General features: G+C 52.6%; 1 protein-coding gene across 1 annotated transcript in view; it reads right to left on the bottom strand.

Annotated features, from left to right (window-relative positions):
• LOC116947521 (plexin-A2-like) overlaps positions 1-12,320 on the bottom strand; it is a 300,758-nt gene that overhangs the window by 195,774 nt on the left and 92,664 nt on the right.

Below are 12,320 nucleotides of genomic sequence, written 5' to 3'. Positions count from 1 at the left end.
CCCCCACTCCCGGTCCCTCTCCCCATGAGCGACGCGGCTTGTGGGGGCATTCCTCCAGCAACGGATTGACGAAGGTCTCTAAATGATGTGTTGTCCACGTGTTGGGATCACGTGACTCTTGCGGCCACGAGAGGTGCTATAGTCACAACAAAGTAAACGAAACAAACGGAAGTCTTTGAGAATCACGGCTCTCGCAGAGTATTTGTACAAGCGTGGGGCGGCACTCATCCAGCAGTGGATAGCGCCGACGACATGCTGTGAGGTCGAGGGTTTCCCACTCAATGGTAGCGTGGTGTTCACTTGCTGATCCTGGCATCTCTATCTGCTTGGTAACGACCACTTCATTCACACTTTGTGAATGCAATTAGCGAAGCCATTTGTGACTGGAACTACAGATGGCATTTTGTGGAAAGACTTACATTTCAAGATAGCAAACGCAATTACAATCGTCGCTTTTGTAAAATAAGTTTTAAATGCCACTCACTTGTGTCATGCATAATTTGATTTTAGATGGCTGACTGGACTTTCCATTGAATATAGTTCTGGTTGGTTACGAGTCATGTTTATAAACTGTTCCTGTTTTTGTTCTATGCAGCCCCTTGTAAACGCTCCATTATCATTTAACGTCCTCGCCTCCTGAGCAAGGCCACCATCAACATTCAATGGGCATTACCTAAATACAAACTTACGGACCGATTAACTCCTGTTTACAGCCCTGAACCAGCTCTGGAAATTCTCCACATTTCTACGACAGGGGTGACTTTATCCATAGGATAACCGCTGCCGACTTCTCCATCCCCCCCCGCCCCCCCCCCCCCCCCGAAGTTGCACTTATTTCAATCGACACCGGAGAAATGATCGACTGAGTTGAGCTCTCCCTCTCTCTCTCTGACCAGCATTTGAACTCTCAACCTTCTGATTGCGAGCCAAGTGCTGCTCTTGACTCCTCTGCGGTTTCACCCCACCAGCGTCCTGAATCGTGTCTGTCACTTGGCAGATGGCTATCGGCTCCCTGTAATATATATTTTTTGCCGAGACAAATGTAAATGTGGGCGTCTGTCTATTCGGCTATTCAAATTCGTTTTCCATCGTTTTGAACTTTGAGTAACATCCCTGGGCGCCTCGACGTCTGTGTATCTCACGGTCGAAGAATAAAACGTGGAATTGAATGAATGAACTAATTAATTTTTAAAACGAAAATTATATTTTTTGCGCGTGCATAAAATTAATTACGCGATTCAAAAGAAATGCAAAATCGGTCCCCCTCTTTTTCTTCTTTTTAAATCACACTTATGGGACATCGGTCTGCAGATGGCTGAGATTAAATAAAAGTTCGCGTGAGCGCCGCGCGTTCGTAAAACTTTGCGCTCGCCAAAATAAATAACACGTGCCCTTCGCAGCAACAGCAGCAACAACAGTGCCATCTGCACGAATCGCCAAATGCTTTATTTAAATAACCAAACACCAGGAGCGATAAAAGAACGACGATCACATCAACAACAATGAAGGTGGCGTGAATGTAAATGTGCGTGTACATGCGTGTGGGGAGTGGTGGCGTAGCGGTTAGCGCGCTGTGCTACAAACCCGGCCACCCGAGTTCCATGAACCGGTCCTGGGTCTCCCCTAGGTCGACTTGGCCTCAAATGAGTACCTGGTGCGGTTTGTAAACACATCGCTACTGGGGAAACAAAGGCGGCCCTTATAGGTGCTCGCTCACAGCACTCGTCCCAACAGTATGTTAAGGTTATAGGGGGGATCTTTGTATTTTTTTGGGTTTACTACGAGCACGAAAGACAAACGATTACTGTTTCACAACCCGCCCCACAGCCACGTAGTCTATACTCCATCGAATAAAATTGTTGGGGCAGGTGCTGTTAGCGAGCACCTATTAAGGGCGGAACCTATATGGATGGTGTGCTCAGCAACGAACCCCCGATGCCCTAAGTCTCACAAATACCGCCAGCTGCTGATGCTTTCCCATTGCACCAAGATACCCATTTAAGGTTGAGTCGACCTAGGGGGTGGCCAACGGCAAGTTGTGACATCGCTTGCCGGTGATGTTAGCCGTGTTCCGGGATTCAAAGTCTGGTCCCCAGGGAGGTTTGTATACCCTCACCGACTAAACACACGCAATGGTCCACCGATACAGCCTTCACGAGACTGTTGGGACAAATGCTGTTTGCGAGCACCTATTAAGGCCTGACCTAATAGGCATTCGCCACGCCTGGCCACCTTTGCCTCCACAGTGCTGATATGTGCACACTTACCCAGTACTCTGTTCGGATATCACTCGCCGCTGGCGTTTTGTATTTTTTTTTACTGTGGCCGGGATTCAAACTCAGTTTCCCAGCTCGGGTGAGCGATCAACCGCGCCACCGCTTCTGTGCGTCCACGCACCGAGGCAGATACTAACATTTGAGGCCGAGTCAACTTATGGCGAGACCGGTTATTTTTGTTAGTTTTCGTGGCATCGCTCGCCAACGGTGGCTGGGAATTGAACTCGCGTCGTCGTCACGCGTTGCACTAGCGAACGCGTCACTCGTGCTGGGAGGCGTGCAATAGAGAATGTAACAACCACAACACAGAGGACGGAAACAACAACAACAACTGTTGTTGTTACATTGCGTGAGAGCCCGTGGGGGCGCAGGGGAGGGCGGGGGGGTGGGACCGCCTTTTGACAAGGACGTTAGGACAGGCAAGACGCGCAGAGAGCATTTGAAAAGCGGTCGTAACAGCGTAATAATACACTCAGAGCCCACGGGAATGTTTAGAAAAATAAATGAAAGTGCTCCACTTGGCATGAGCATAGGACACGAAAAAAAAAACCACAAGCTGCTCCCGCGAAAGAACAGACACGGCGCCGATGATTCGCGCAGCTTTATCACCAAACTCCTGACAATTTGGGACGATAGTCGGTATCGATATAGAAAATAGATAGAGAGAGATAAAGGTGCACCCCCTGCAATTCCTCGCCCACAACACGACTGCTCGTGGTCAGGGCATCCACGAGGGTTGATCTCTCGGACAGAGCCCAACGCTGGCCAGACCGTCTCAGAGGAGATGGGGAGTGGCCACGGTTGACCCCACCAACGTCGCTACCGCGACCGCACGTCACTGGTCGATCATAGACGAAAACTGCGGCGTGCGGATTTCCACCGGCCAAAGGAGCACGGAGGAGGTTGCGGGGGGTGCGCTTCGACTGCCGCGTGGAGCGATCGAATCCAACGAGCGACCTCTGTATCGCCAGTCCAGTGCGCCGCTGAACCATCACGGCACAGCAACACGTGTAACTCTGATTCAACTGTGTAGAGTGGCACCTCGCTTTACGTCATGGATACGTTCCTGAAATGAGATGATGATGTCAGCGAGGTAGGCGTGGGTCGAGACGACGCAAGTCAGGTAAGTCGTGTCAATACAGTGACGGCGCATTTTCGAAACGACGTCAAAGTGGGAGACGTCAATCTAGGTATGACTGTATGCATATAAATAGATGTGTGAGGGTCGGGCGAACGTGCAAAATAAAGGAATCATGTGCAGGTATTTTCTAGAACAATTTGTTTGCAAGCGCGCACAATAAATGTAATGACTAGATGCCTAAACTGCCCGGGACTCGAGATGATATTGCATTTTTGTGAGAGGTTATTATCTTTTTATTCCCACTCACGGCCACCAACACCAGCGACGATTATCTGAGCCGGTCCTCTGGGCCTCCCCTAGATCGACTTGGCCTCAAATGACCACCTGGTGCTGTGTGAGCAAACGTCTCGCTACTTGGTGAGACTAGAGGGTGGCCGTGCGTGGTGGTGGAACCCTCCTCCGCCACCCCCCCCCTCCCCTCGCGTGCCGTGTCACCCTTTACGGGTGCTACTCGCTAACGGCAGCCGCCCCAGCAGTCTGTGAAAGGCTACACGGGTGGCCCCTTTGTCTCTGCGTTATACGGAACGTGTCCTGACCTCGCGTGAACTCCCTGCGGGTTGCGTGTTGCTGAGGCTGGACTGCCGGGGTGCGTCTAAGGCTCCTCCACGATGGCTCTAGAACAGGGGTGGGGAAGGTCCGGCCCGCGGGCCGTATGAGGCCCCGCGAAATCATTGGGTCTCTGGCCCTGCCAAGGCAACCGCAGGCAGGACTCGAAATTCAATCAATCTAGGAGCAAACCTGGAAAAGCAGTTGCGAGTAGCAACATCATCAATACCAGCCAACATCATCACACGCCTCGCCAAAGAGAAGCAATTCCAGCCATCACGTTAGGGGCGAGTTAATTAAATGTTTGACCAAATATAACAGGCTAATTTTTAAGTTGATGATTTTGTATGGCCCGCGAATGATGGTACAAATATCCAAAATGGCCCTTGGCAGAAAAAAGGTTCCCCACCCCTGCTCTAGAGCGTCTCCGCCATCCACGCGCTGTCCGCTCGACAACCCCCCCCCCCCGCCCCTCCGAACTCACGGATCCCTCTCATGGACGCGTTCCACTCCTTGGCTTGCCACTCCGTTATCCGTCTTGAACCATCGGCCATGGCCGCGTGCTCTTCTGAAGACAGTCGTCAATAACACCGCGTGGCCTTCAGGTAACAACCATTGCATCGTCGGTGACATGTGAGGCAATGGCTCTTCTTCCAAATGGCCATTGCCCGAAACGTTGTCTATAATAGATATTGTTTAAGGCCACGCAGTGTGATTGTCGAATGTGTTGAGTTGTGTGTGCTTGTGCACCACTGCCAAGGCAGCAGCAGCAGCATCACCAACGTGATATGTTTACGTTTGCTCACGTTCTGAACGATGTCATTAACATTGCGTACGTTCTCTAATCCACGGGATTCCTCTTTCTGTCCCTCAATGACACCGTGCGCGCCCATCCACGGCCATTGTCTCGGGTTCTTTTGTTGAACAGAGCGACTCGGTAAATTAGAGCGCCGTTGTTGACTGCCAACTCTGGCAGACGTTCGCCCCTCTCATCGCTCGCCCCTCGTGCCAAACCCACCGATCATCTCCACACCTTTTGCCTAGCGCGTGCATTCACGCCGCCCGTTACGATGATGAATTGGCACTTGCCACCTCATTTGCTGATCTGGATACATTTTGTTCGTACATTTGCGGAGGTCATCCATCTAACAGTGGACTGCTCGTGGCTGCTGCTGCTGCTGATGATGATGACGACGACGATGATGATGTACGTGGAGACACGGTCTGCCGACACAGGTGCAACGAGATACCCGGTGGGAACAACAACAGCGCCATTAATTTTCATAGCTGTATACTCTTTAAGACGTCGGCATTGCGCTCGTTAATTGGTGGCGAGCGGTTCGGTTGGCTCGCGATGTTGGCGCGGGTTAGCCTACTAATTAGTGGACTGCGTGGTGGGGGGTGGTGAGGGGTGGAGGGGTGGTGGGCAATGGGGGGTGGTGAGGTGGGGGGTTTGGGGGGGGGGTGGTGGTGAGTTAGCAGATGGGATGAGAGCGCTCAGCGTGGTGCTTCCCTGCGGGCGGACGCTGCCCGCGAAGTCCACTCGGGCGGCATGGCCCGAGTGACCTCAATTGATGAGGCGCCCCCGGGGCCCTGGGGGTGAGCAGCGACCTTCTCCCGCCGCGGGAGGACGACGCCGACGACAAGGACGACTCGAAGTCGCCCGGACTCGCGAGCGCGTCGCAGATGGCGGTGCGCGACATACAGAGAGCGCTCGCGAGCTCGCTCGTCCCGCTCTGCTAGCGCTACTACGGCTACGACTAGGACGACCATGGTTACCGTTCCCCGTGAACGTCACCCGTTGGCTGCTCCACCCGTGTCCAAGACTGGGTCAACCAGACACTGACTGTGTCGTCTACAACCAGCCACGCCGCGTTCAAGCGCCGCAGTGTTCTGGACGAGGGTAAACCGACGCCACGCAGATGGAGGGGGTCATTTGACCATACTTCACCACTCACGCTGGCCACCAGTGCGTTTGGTGGTGGTGAAGGAATGGAGCACTGGCATGGGTGCAATATAAGTGAAGTACAACAGTGCATTTTGCGACATTGCCCATCGTGCTGCCCACGGTATAGCCTGTAACACCCAATATGCAGAGTGGTCGCTCAGCCAAGCACTCAATGCAGTTTCTAATATATCATTGCTATGACGGCAGCAGCAGTGATGGTCAGGAGCTCGATGCCATTGTTGAGGTATGCCCGCGAAGACGAGAGGGCTTCAGGAGAGAGAGGTAATTATTGGTGTAGTTTTGCTGCTATTCCTCTGTGAATTAGTCATCGGCATCCCACGTCGTGGAAGTTCGTGCATCGCATAATGACATCGCGTTTCATGATTGATATTAATCCGTATCAGTTCTCGAACGAATCGGCGAGACCACAAGGAACCACTTTATTCGCACGCTGGACTCATACGGAGTTCACGTGAACTTTACGGGGTATCCACGACGCTTTTTTTATAGACCAAGTAAGGCCCACTGAGCTATGTAGATATTTTTCAGAAGCGACCTGGCCACACAAATGATAGCTCAACGAAGTGGCTTATCGCGTGGACATGTATAGCAGCCAAACACCCTAAACGCGTGATATTGGTTTTAAATGTGGAGGGGAAAGCCGGAGGATCCGGAGAAAAAATCCACACGACCACGAGGAGAACGCGCAAACTCCTAATATACAGCAGGCGTCGGGGATCGAATCCACGACCTCGTGTATACCAGACGAGGTAGCTCACAACTCACTCGCGTTTCTCCACTGCAACCGGGCATCTCGCTCAAAGCCAGCGCAACAAAACAGCCGCAAACACCGCTGAACTCCGGGTGTTTAAGGAGCAAATGATGCGATCGCAAAGAGGCTGAATTACTTGTGGGAGGGAGGAGGCAAGGGGGGTGAACAATGTAAACAAAAAAACAGTCGCAGGACCGAAGGGGATCCTTAGCTGAGAACCAATGATCCCGACACCATCATTGTCAACGCAAGACCTGCCAAATCTCCTTGGCTATTGATCTTGCCAGATGGTCTTCCGCTCTGCATTCAGAACGCGTGCGTGCGTAGCGTACGTGCGCACACACACACTGAATAGGTGCACACACACGCACCTAATAGGTGCACACACACGCACTGAACAGGTCCACACACACGCACTGAACAGGTCCACACACACGTACTGAACAGGTCCACACACGCACTCAACAGGTGCACACACACGCACTGAACAGGTGCACACACGCACTGAATAGGTGCACACACACGCGCTGAATAGGTGCACACACACGCACTGAACAGGTCCACACACACGCACTGAAGAGGTCCACACACACGCACTGAACAGATCTACACACGCGCACTGAACAGGTGGACACACACGCACTGAACAGTTCTACACACACGCACTGAACAGGTCCACACACGCACTGAACAGGTGCACACACACGTGCTGAACAGCTGCACACACGCACTGAATAGGTGTACACACGCACTTAAAAGGTGCACACACACATTGAACAGGTGCACACACACACACTGAACAGGTGTACACACACGCACACGAACGCACGCGAACGTACGCGAACGCACGCAAAGACCAATTTCCCCTTTAGCATTTAACGGACCGCTGGGGAAAGTGCTGTCCACGAGCACCTATGAAGGCCGGAACGGTAAATGAGGGGGTGGGTTGCCAGCACCACGCCCGACCGCCTTTGTCTCCCAAGTGGCGATGTTTAAACACCGCACCAGGTACTCCTTTGAGGCTTAGTCGACCTAGAGGAGGCCCAGGACCGGTTCAGAAAATCGTCACCGGTATTGGCCCTGAGCGGGAATCGAACCGGTGTCGCCGGGTTCATAGCGCAGCGCGCAAACCGCTCCACTAGACCCCCCCCCCCCACACACAGACACACACGTGCACACACGTGCACACACACACAGACACACAGACACACACAGACACACACGTGCACACACACGTGCACACACAGACACACACGTGCACACACACACAGACACACACGTGCACACACACACAGACACACACAGACACACACGTGCACACACACACGTGCACACACACACAGACACACAGACACACAGACACACGCGTGCACACACACGTGCACACACACACAGACACACAGACACACACGCGTGCCCTCTCGCCCGCGCATCATCTCGCCCCCGGACCTCTTCACGCCTTCAAAACGAGCCTCGCTCGCGCGATTCCGCACTGACAGATTACCGTCGGTGCCGCACATTCGTATGCATGAATGTATAAATACTTTATGACGCTAAGCACACATCCATATGTTATCCGAGTCGCGGAGGAAATTTATTCCGGGCTTAGAGCGGCCGCGATGGAATTATTGATTGTTACAACTAACAATCTAATCATGTGCGCTGTGAGTCCTTTTTTCTTCTTCTTCTTCTTATATATTCCGGCGGCGCCAGATGAGCGCCAAGGCAGAGGAGGATGATGAGGGTAGGCGATAACGACGGCGATAAAGAGGGCCGGGCCGTATGTTTGTATGCGTGTCGAGCTTCCGTTTGTTTTCCACCGCAGCCGACCGTGCCTGTCGGTAGCCAGTGTCGTTCCTCGAGCCCAAACGCACAGCGTGTTCGCCGCTCGCCACGTGACCGCGGTGGCAAATCCGCTCGAGGATGGGTTGGTTGCACGATGTTTTTTTGTTGTCGTTGCTGCTGTTGGGTGTCTCAGAGGTCAGAACGCTGAACCGACACAGCTGAGCATTCTTGGGTTCAAAACCGAGTGATCGAAACGCGGCGTTTTTCAATTTTGAGCGAGTTGACGAATCTCAGACCGGCCACGAAATTACGGGGTTGTTTGGCCATACATCGTCACTCTAGTCAGCTGGTCAATGTGGATTAATGAAGGCTCGGAGGGAGGAGAGGTGGTGGGGGGGGGGCATATAGGACGGGCTAAGCTATCATTCACCACCACCGATGTTAGCCATGTCCGGGAATCGAATCAAACTCAGGTCGGCCAGGTTCGTAGCGTGGTTGTGTTAACAACCCGCGGCTTACTTCCGCCCAAAAGTGTCACTTTGCTGAAATCGCCCGTACCAAATATGCAACGTGTGTTGATGTAGGTGCGGCGGTGACGGCGGTGGTGGCGATGATGGAGTCAAGGTCTTAAACCCTGAACCCCGACTGCAGGAGCAATTCGCGAAAACATTGACGTTTCCACGACACGGCGCACGGCAGAGAGAGCGAGAGCGAAACACAGCGCCCGGGTATAAACTTTTGACGTCGTCCCCGCAGGACACAATTGACGGAAGCGAGTTATAGATTACGGAGAGAGGAGGAGGAGAGAGGATGTTGGCGCTTGTTAGGCAAAAATGTTACCATTTCCCGAGTAACTTTATTTTTGTTAATATAACAAAAATGTTTAATCAAAAAACATATATTTGTAAAAAAAAACAAATCTTATTTGTAAAAAGCTTTTAGGCTTCATGTAACAACAACAACAACGACAACGCGTCCACAATTCCTCGCACTACGACGACAACAGCGGTCCCTGCAGAGATCGAGAGACGGTGCCCGGGTGCTGCTGCTGCTGCCCTTGTGGGCCACTCGACCGCGTTTGATGTCGCGCGCGTCACGTGGCGTTGCTTCAACTTCGCGGCAACTTTTTCAGCTCCGCATCAACTCCCAAGAAGGTCGGCGGATACTTTTGCCCCCCCCCCATCCGCGTTGAAACGATGAGCACTGCGTGTTTCACCCCCCCCCCCGCCCCCCATAAGTGAATAAATAAATACTCTGCTGTATACAGTCCATAATATATACTGTTTTTTTAAGTGTCATAGTTCAACTCGCATGTGCGTTAAGATAAGGCGGACAGGTGGACTGTGTTGAGAATTTTTAGCGGAATCCTAGCGGCTCTGCCAGTGCGTGCGTACCAGCGTGTGTCGGTGTGTGTGTGTGTGCTTGAAAAGCCGTAGGTCGACTCAGCCTTAAATATGGTGCTGTATGTAAACACATCAGCACTAAGGAGACAAAGGTGGCTGGGCGTGATGTTGACCACCCACCCCCTCGTGTGCCGCACTGGCCTTGCGAAGGTGCTCGCTAACAGCACTTGCCCCTAAAGCATGTAAAGGCTATACGGGGATCTTTGTCTTTTGAAGTGGTAGTGATAGCGGTTAGCGTGCTGCGCTTCGAACCCGGCGAAGAAACGTCGATCATCGCTCACGAACCCCGGCAACGAGTATCTCAGTCGGTCCTGGGCCTCCCCTACGTCGACTCAGCCTCAAAGGAGTACCTGGTGCCGTGCGTAAACATCGCCACTGGGGAAACGAAGGCGGCCGGGCGTGGTGTTTACCACCCATCGCCTCGCGTGTGTGGTGCCGGCCTTCAGAGATGCTCGCTAACAGCACTTGTCCCAAACAATCTGTCAAAGGCAAACATCGGGGGGGGGGGGGGGGATCTCGGCCCCCTTCGTGTGCGTTGCGCGTGTGACTCACGCGCAAGACTCCCGGCGACGGACCCGTGCCGCTCGGCGACTCGTCTTTAATTAAGATCCCCCGCATTAGCGCGCCCTGATTAATTACCGCTCCGCAGAAGCCGACCCGTTCAACGAGGGTTGCGCGAACGGCCGCGTCGCGCGCGATTGGCACTCGAGTCGGCTTCTTTGTTTTTTTTTATCGCCCCTCCGAGATGGAATTAAAGTTGTGCCCTTGCATTTGGCAGCGTTTGCAAGTGCGGTGGAGCGGCTGGGGGGGGGGGGCAGGTGGGGGTAGGGGGGGGGGCAAGCCGTACGTACGAGAGCGATCCCTGCGTTTTCCCACCGCAGGTTAAGAACCGTTGCAACAAAACGGCCTTTGCTCTGAAATGTGTTCTGTGCGAGCACGCACGTTACCAGTAAAAAAAATTACAACAACGACGAAGCAAAGAAAAATGTTTTTTTTGTAATTCCCATGCAACTCTGGTTTTGTTTTAATGGCTTGCCAGGTTCACACGCCTTTGCGGCGTTGCCGGCGTGCGTCCGCCGTGGGTGCGGTGGCGGTAAAAGGTCTCACGGGGGAAGGGGTGGGAGTTACCCGCACTTTTACACGATGTTAACAATAAAAACATTCAGATATAATGAGAGAGCGAGAACGACTCAGAGGCGCGAGGAGGACCACAGACGAGTAGGAAACGTGGCCCAGGCAGTGCCGTATGCAACAGAAACACCGTGGGTCACCAACGCAAACTCTAGAAGACTGAAAGGTGTGACAAGAGGCATGGATAGATACGCGCTTGGAATTCGATTGAGGGACAGGAAGAGGCAGACGTGAATCTGAGACCTCGTGCAGGTTAATGGCATCAGTTGAAACTGTTAAGAAAGAGTAAAGTAGTTTAGGGCACTATGATGCGTCAGGGCCAGAAGAGACGAATGTTGGTGGGCAAGAGCCATCACAGAGTGGCAGCCAAGGAATGGGATGCGCCTGCGAGAGTATGTCCGCCGAGGATATGGGGCGATTATATCAGTTCGTATGCAAGTGCAAGTTGGATTGTTGCATCGCAGGATCGTGAGACGTGGTAGAGGCTTTCTGGGAAGGGAGTCCTTCATCTAGCAGTGGATTGACCAAGGCTGGCTGGCTGTACAACGTCATTATAATGTTGCCCGTAATTATTATCATGAATGAATTCACGCTGATATTTGGTGCACAACTCTTTATTCAATAACCTTTCTTGAATCCGAGGCCCCGTGATCAGGCTACACTTTCGCTTCATGCCGCTGGGCCTGAGCATCGTCCTCCACCAGGGGTGACCGGAGGGTGCTTGACCCCCCTCCCTCCCTTCCCCTCCAAAAAAAAATGAATCCTGCTGACTCCAACTTTCTCTCCCGCGCGGAATCCTAACGAAGTCACGGCCGTGTCAACACCGGCAGCCGACCCGATAATTAGTTTAGCGATGGCCATAATCCTTCCTCCCTCCACCAAGCAAGCCTCTGGGCGACGCAAGCACATTACATGGTCCGCAGGAGCGATATTAAAAGGTGTTACTCCCCGAGCCCAGCAAATTTGTGGTTTTTAATTATAAACGTGTACTTTCTTTTTTTGTGTGTGTTCCGCTCTCTCCTCCTTTTCTCACTCTCACTGTCTCGTATATGAATCCGCACCGCTCTCCCGCTTTGCGTGATGGATGTTCTCCGTGGGTTCGGATTGAAACGCTCTGGATGTTGTCTTTGTCTCGACATCAAGATGTTTCTGTCTGAGATCGCCGTGCCGGGGAGAAGGCAAATAGGGTGGCGAACGAGATCGTGAACCCGTCCGCGTAGATTTTTTTTGAGCGTCCGATCACCTGGGTTGCAGGAGTGGTAAAAATGGATTGGTGGCCTAAAACTTTTTTAGAGAACTAAACTATATTTTTATTTTA

Source organism: Petromyzon marinus, chromosome 30 (genome assembly GCF_048934315.1).
Source record: "Petromyzon marinus isolate PM22_M1 ecotype Great Lakes invasive population chromosome 30, UKy_Petmar_22M1.pri1.0, whole genome shotgun sequence".
Taxonomy (NCBI): Eukaryota; Metazoa; Chordata; class Hyperoartia; order Petromyzontiformes; family Petromyzontidae; genus Petromyzon; species Petromyzon marinus.
Note: the sequence above shows the minus strand (reverse complement) of the source record. Positions and strands in the feature narration are given on the sequence as shown.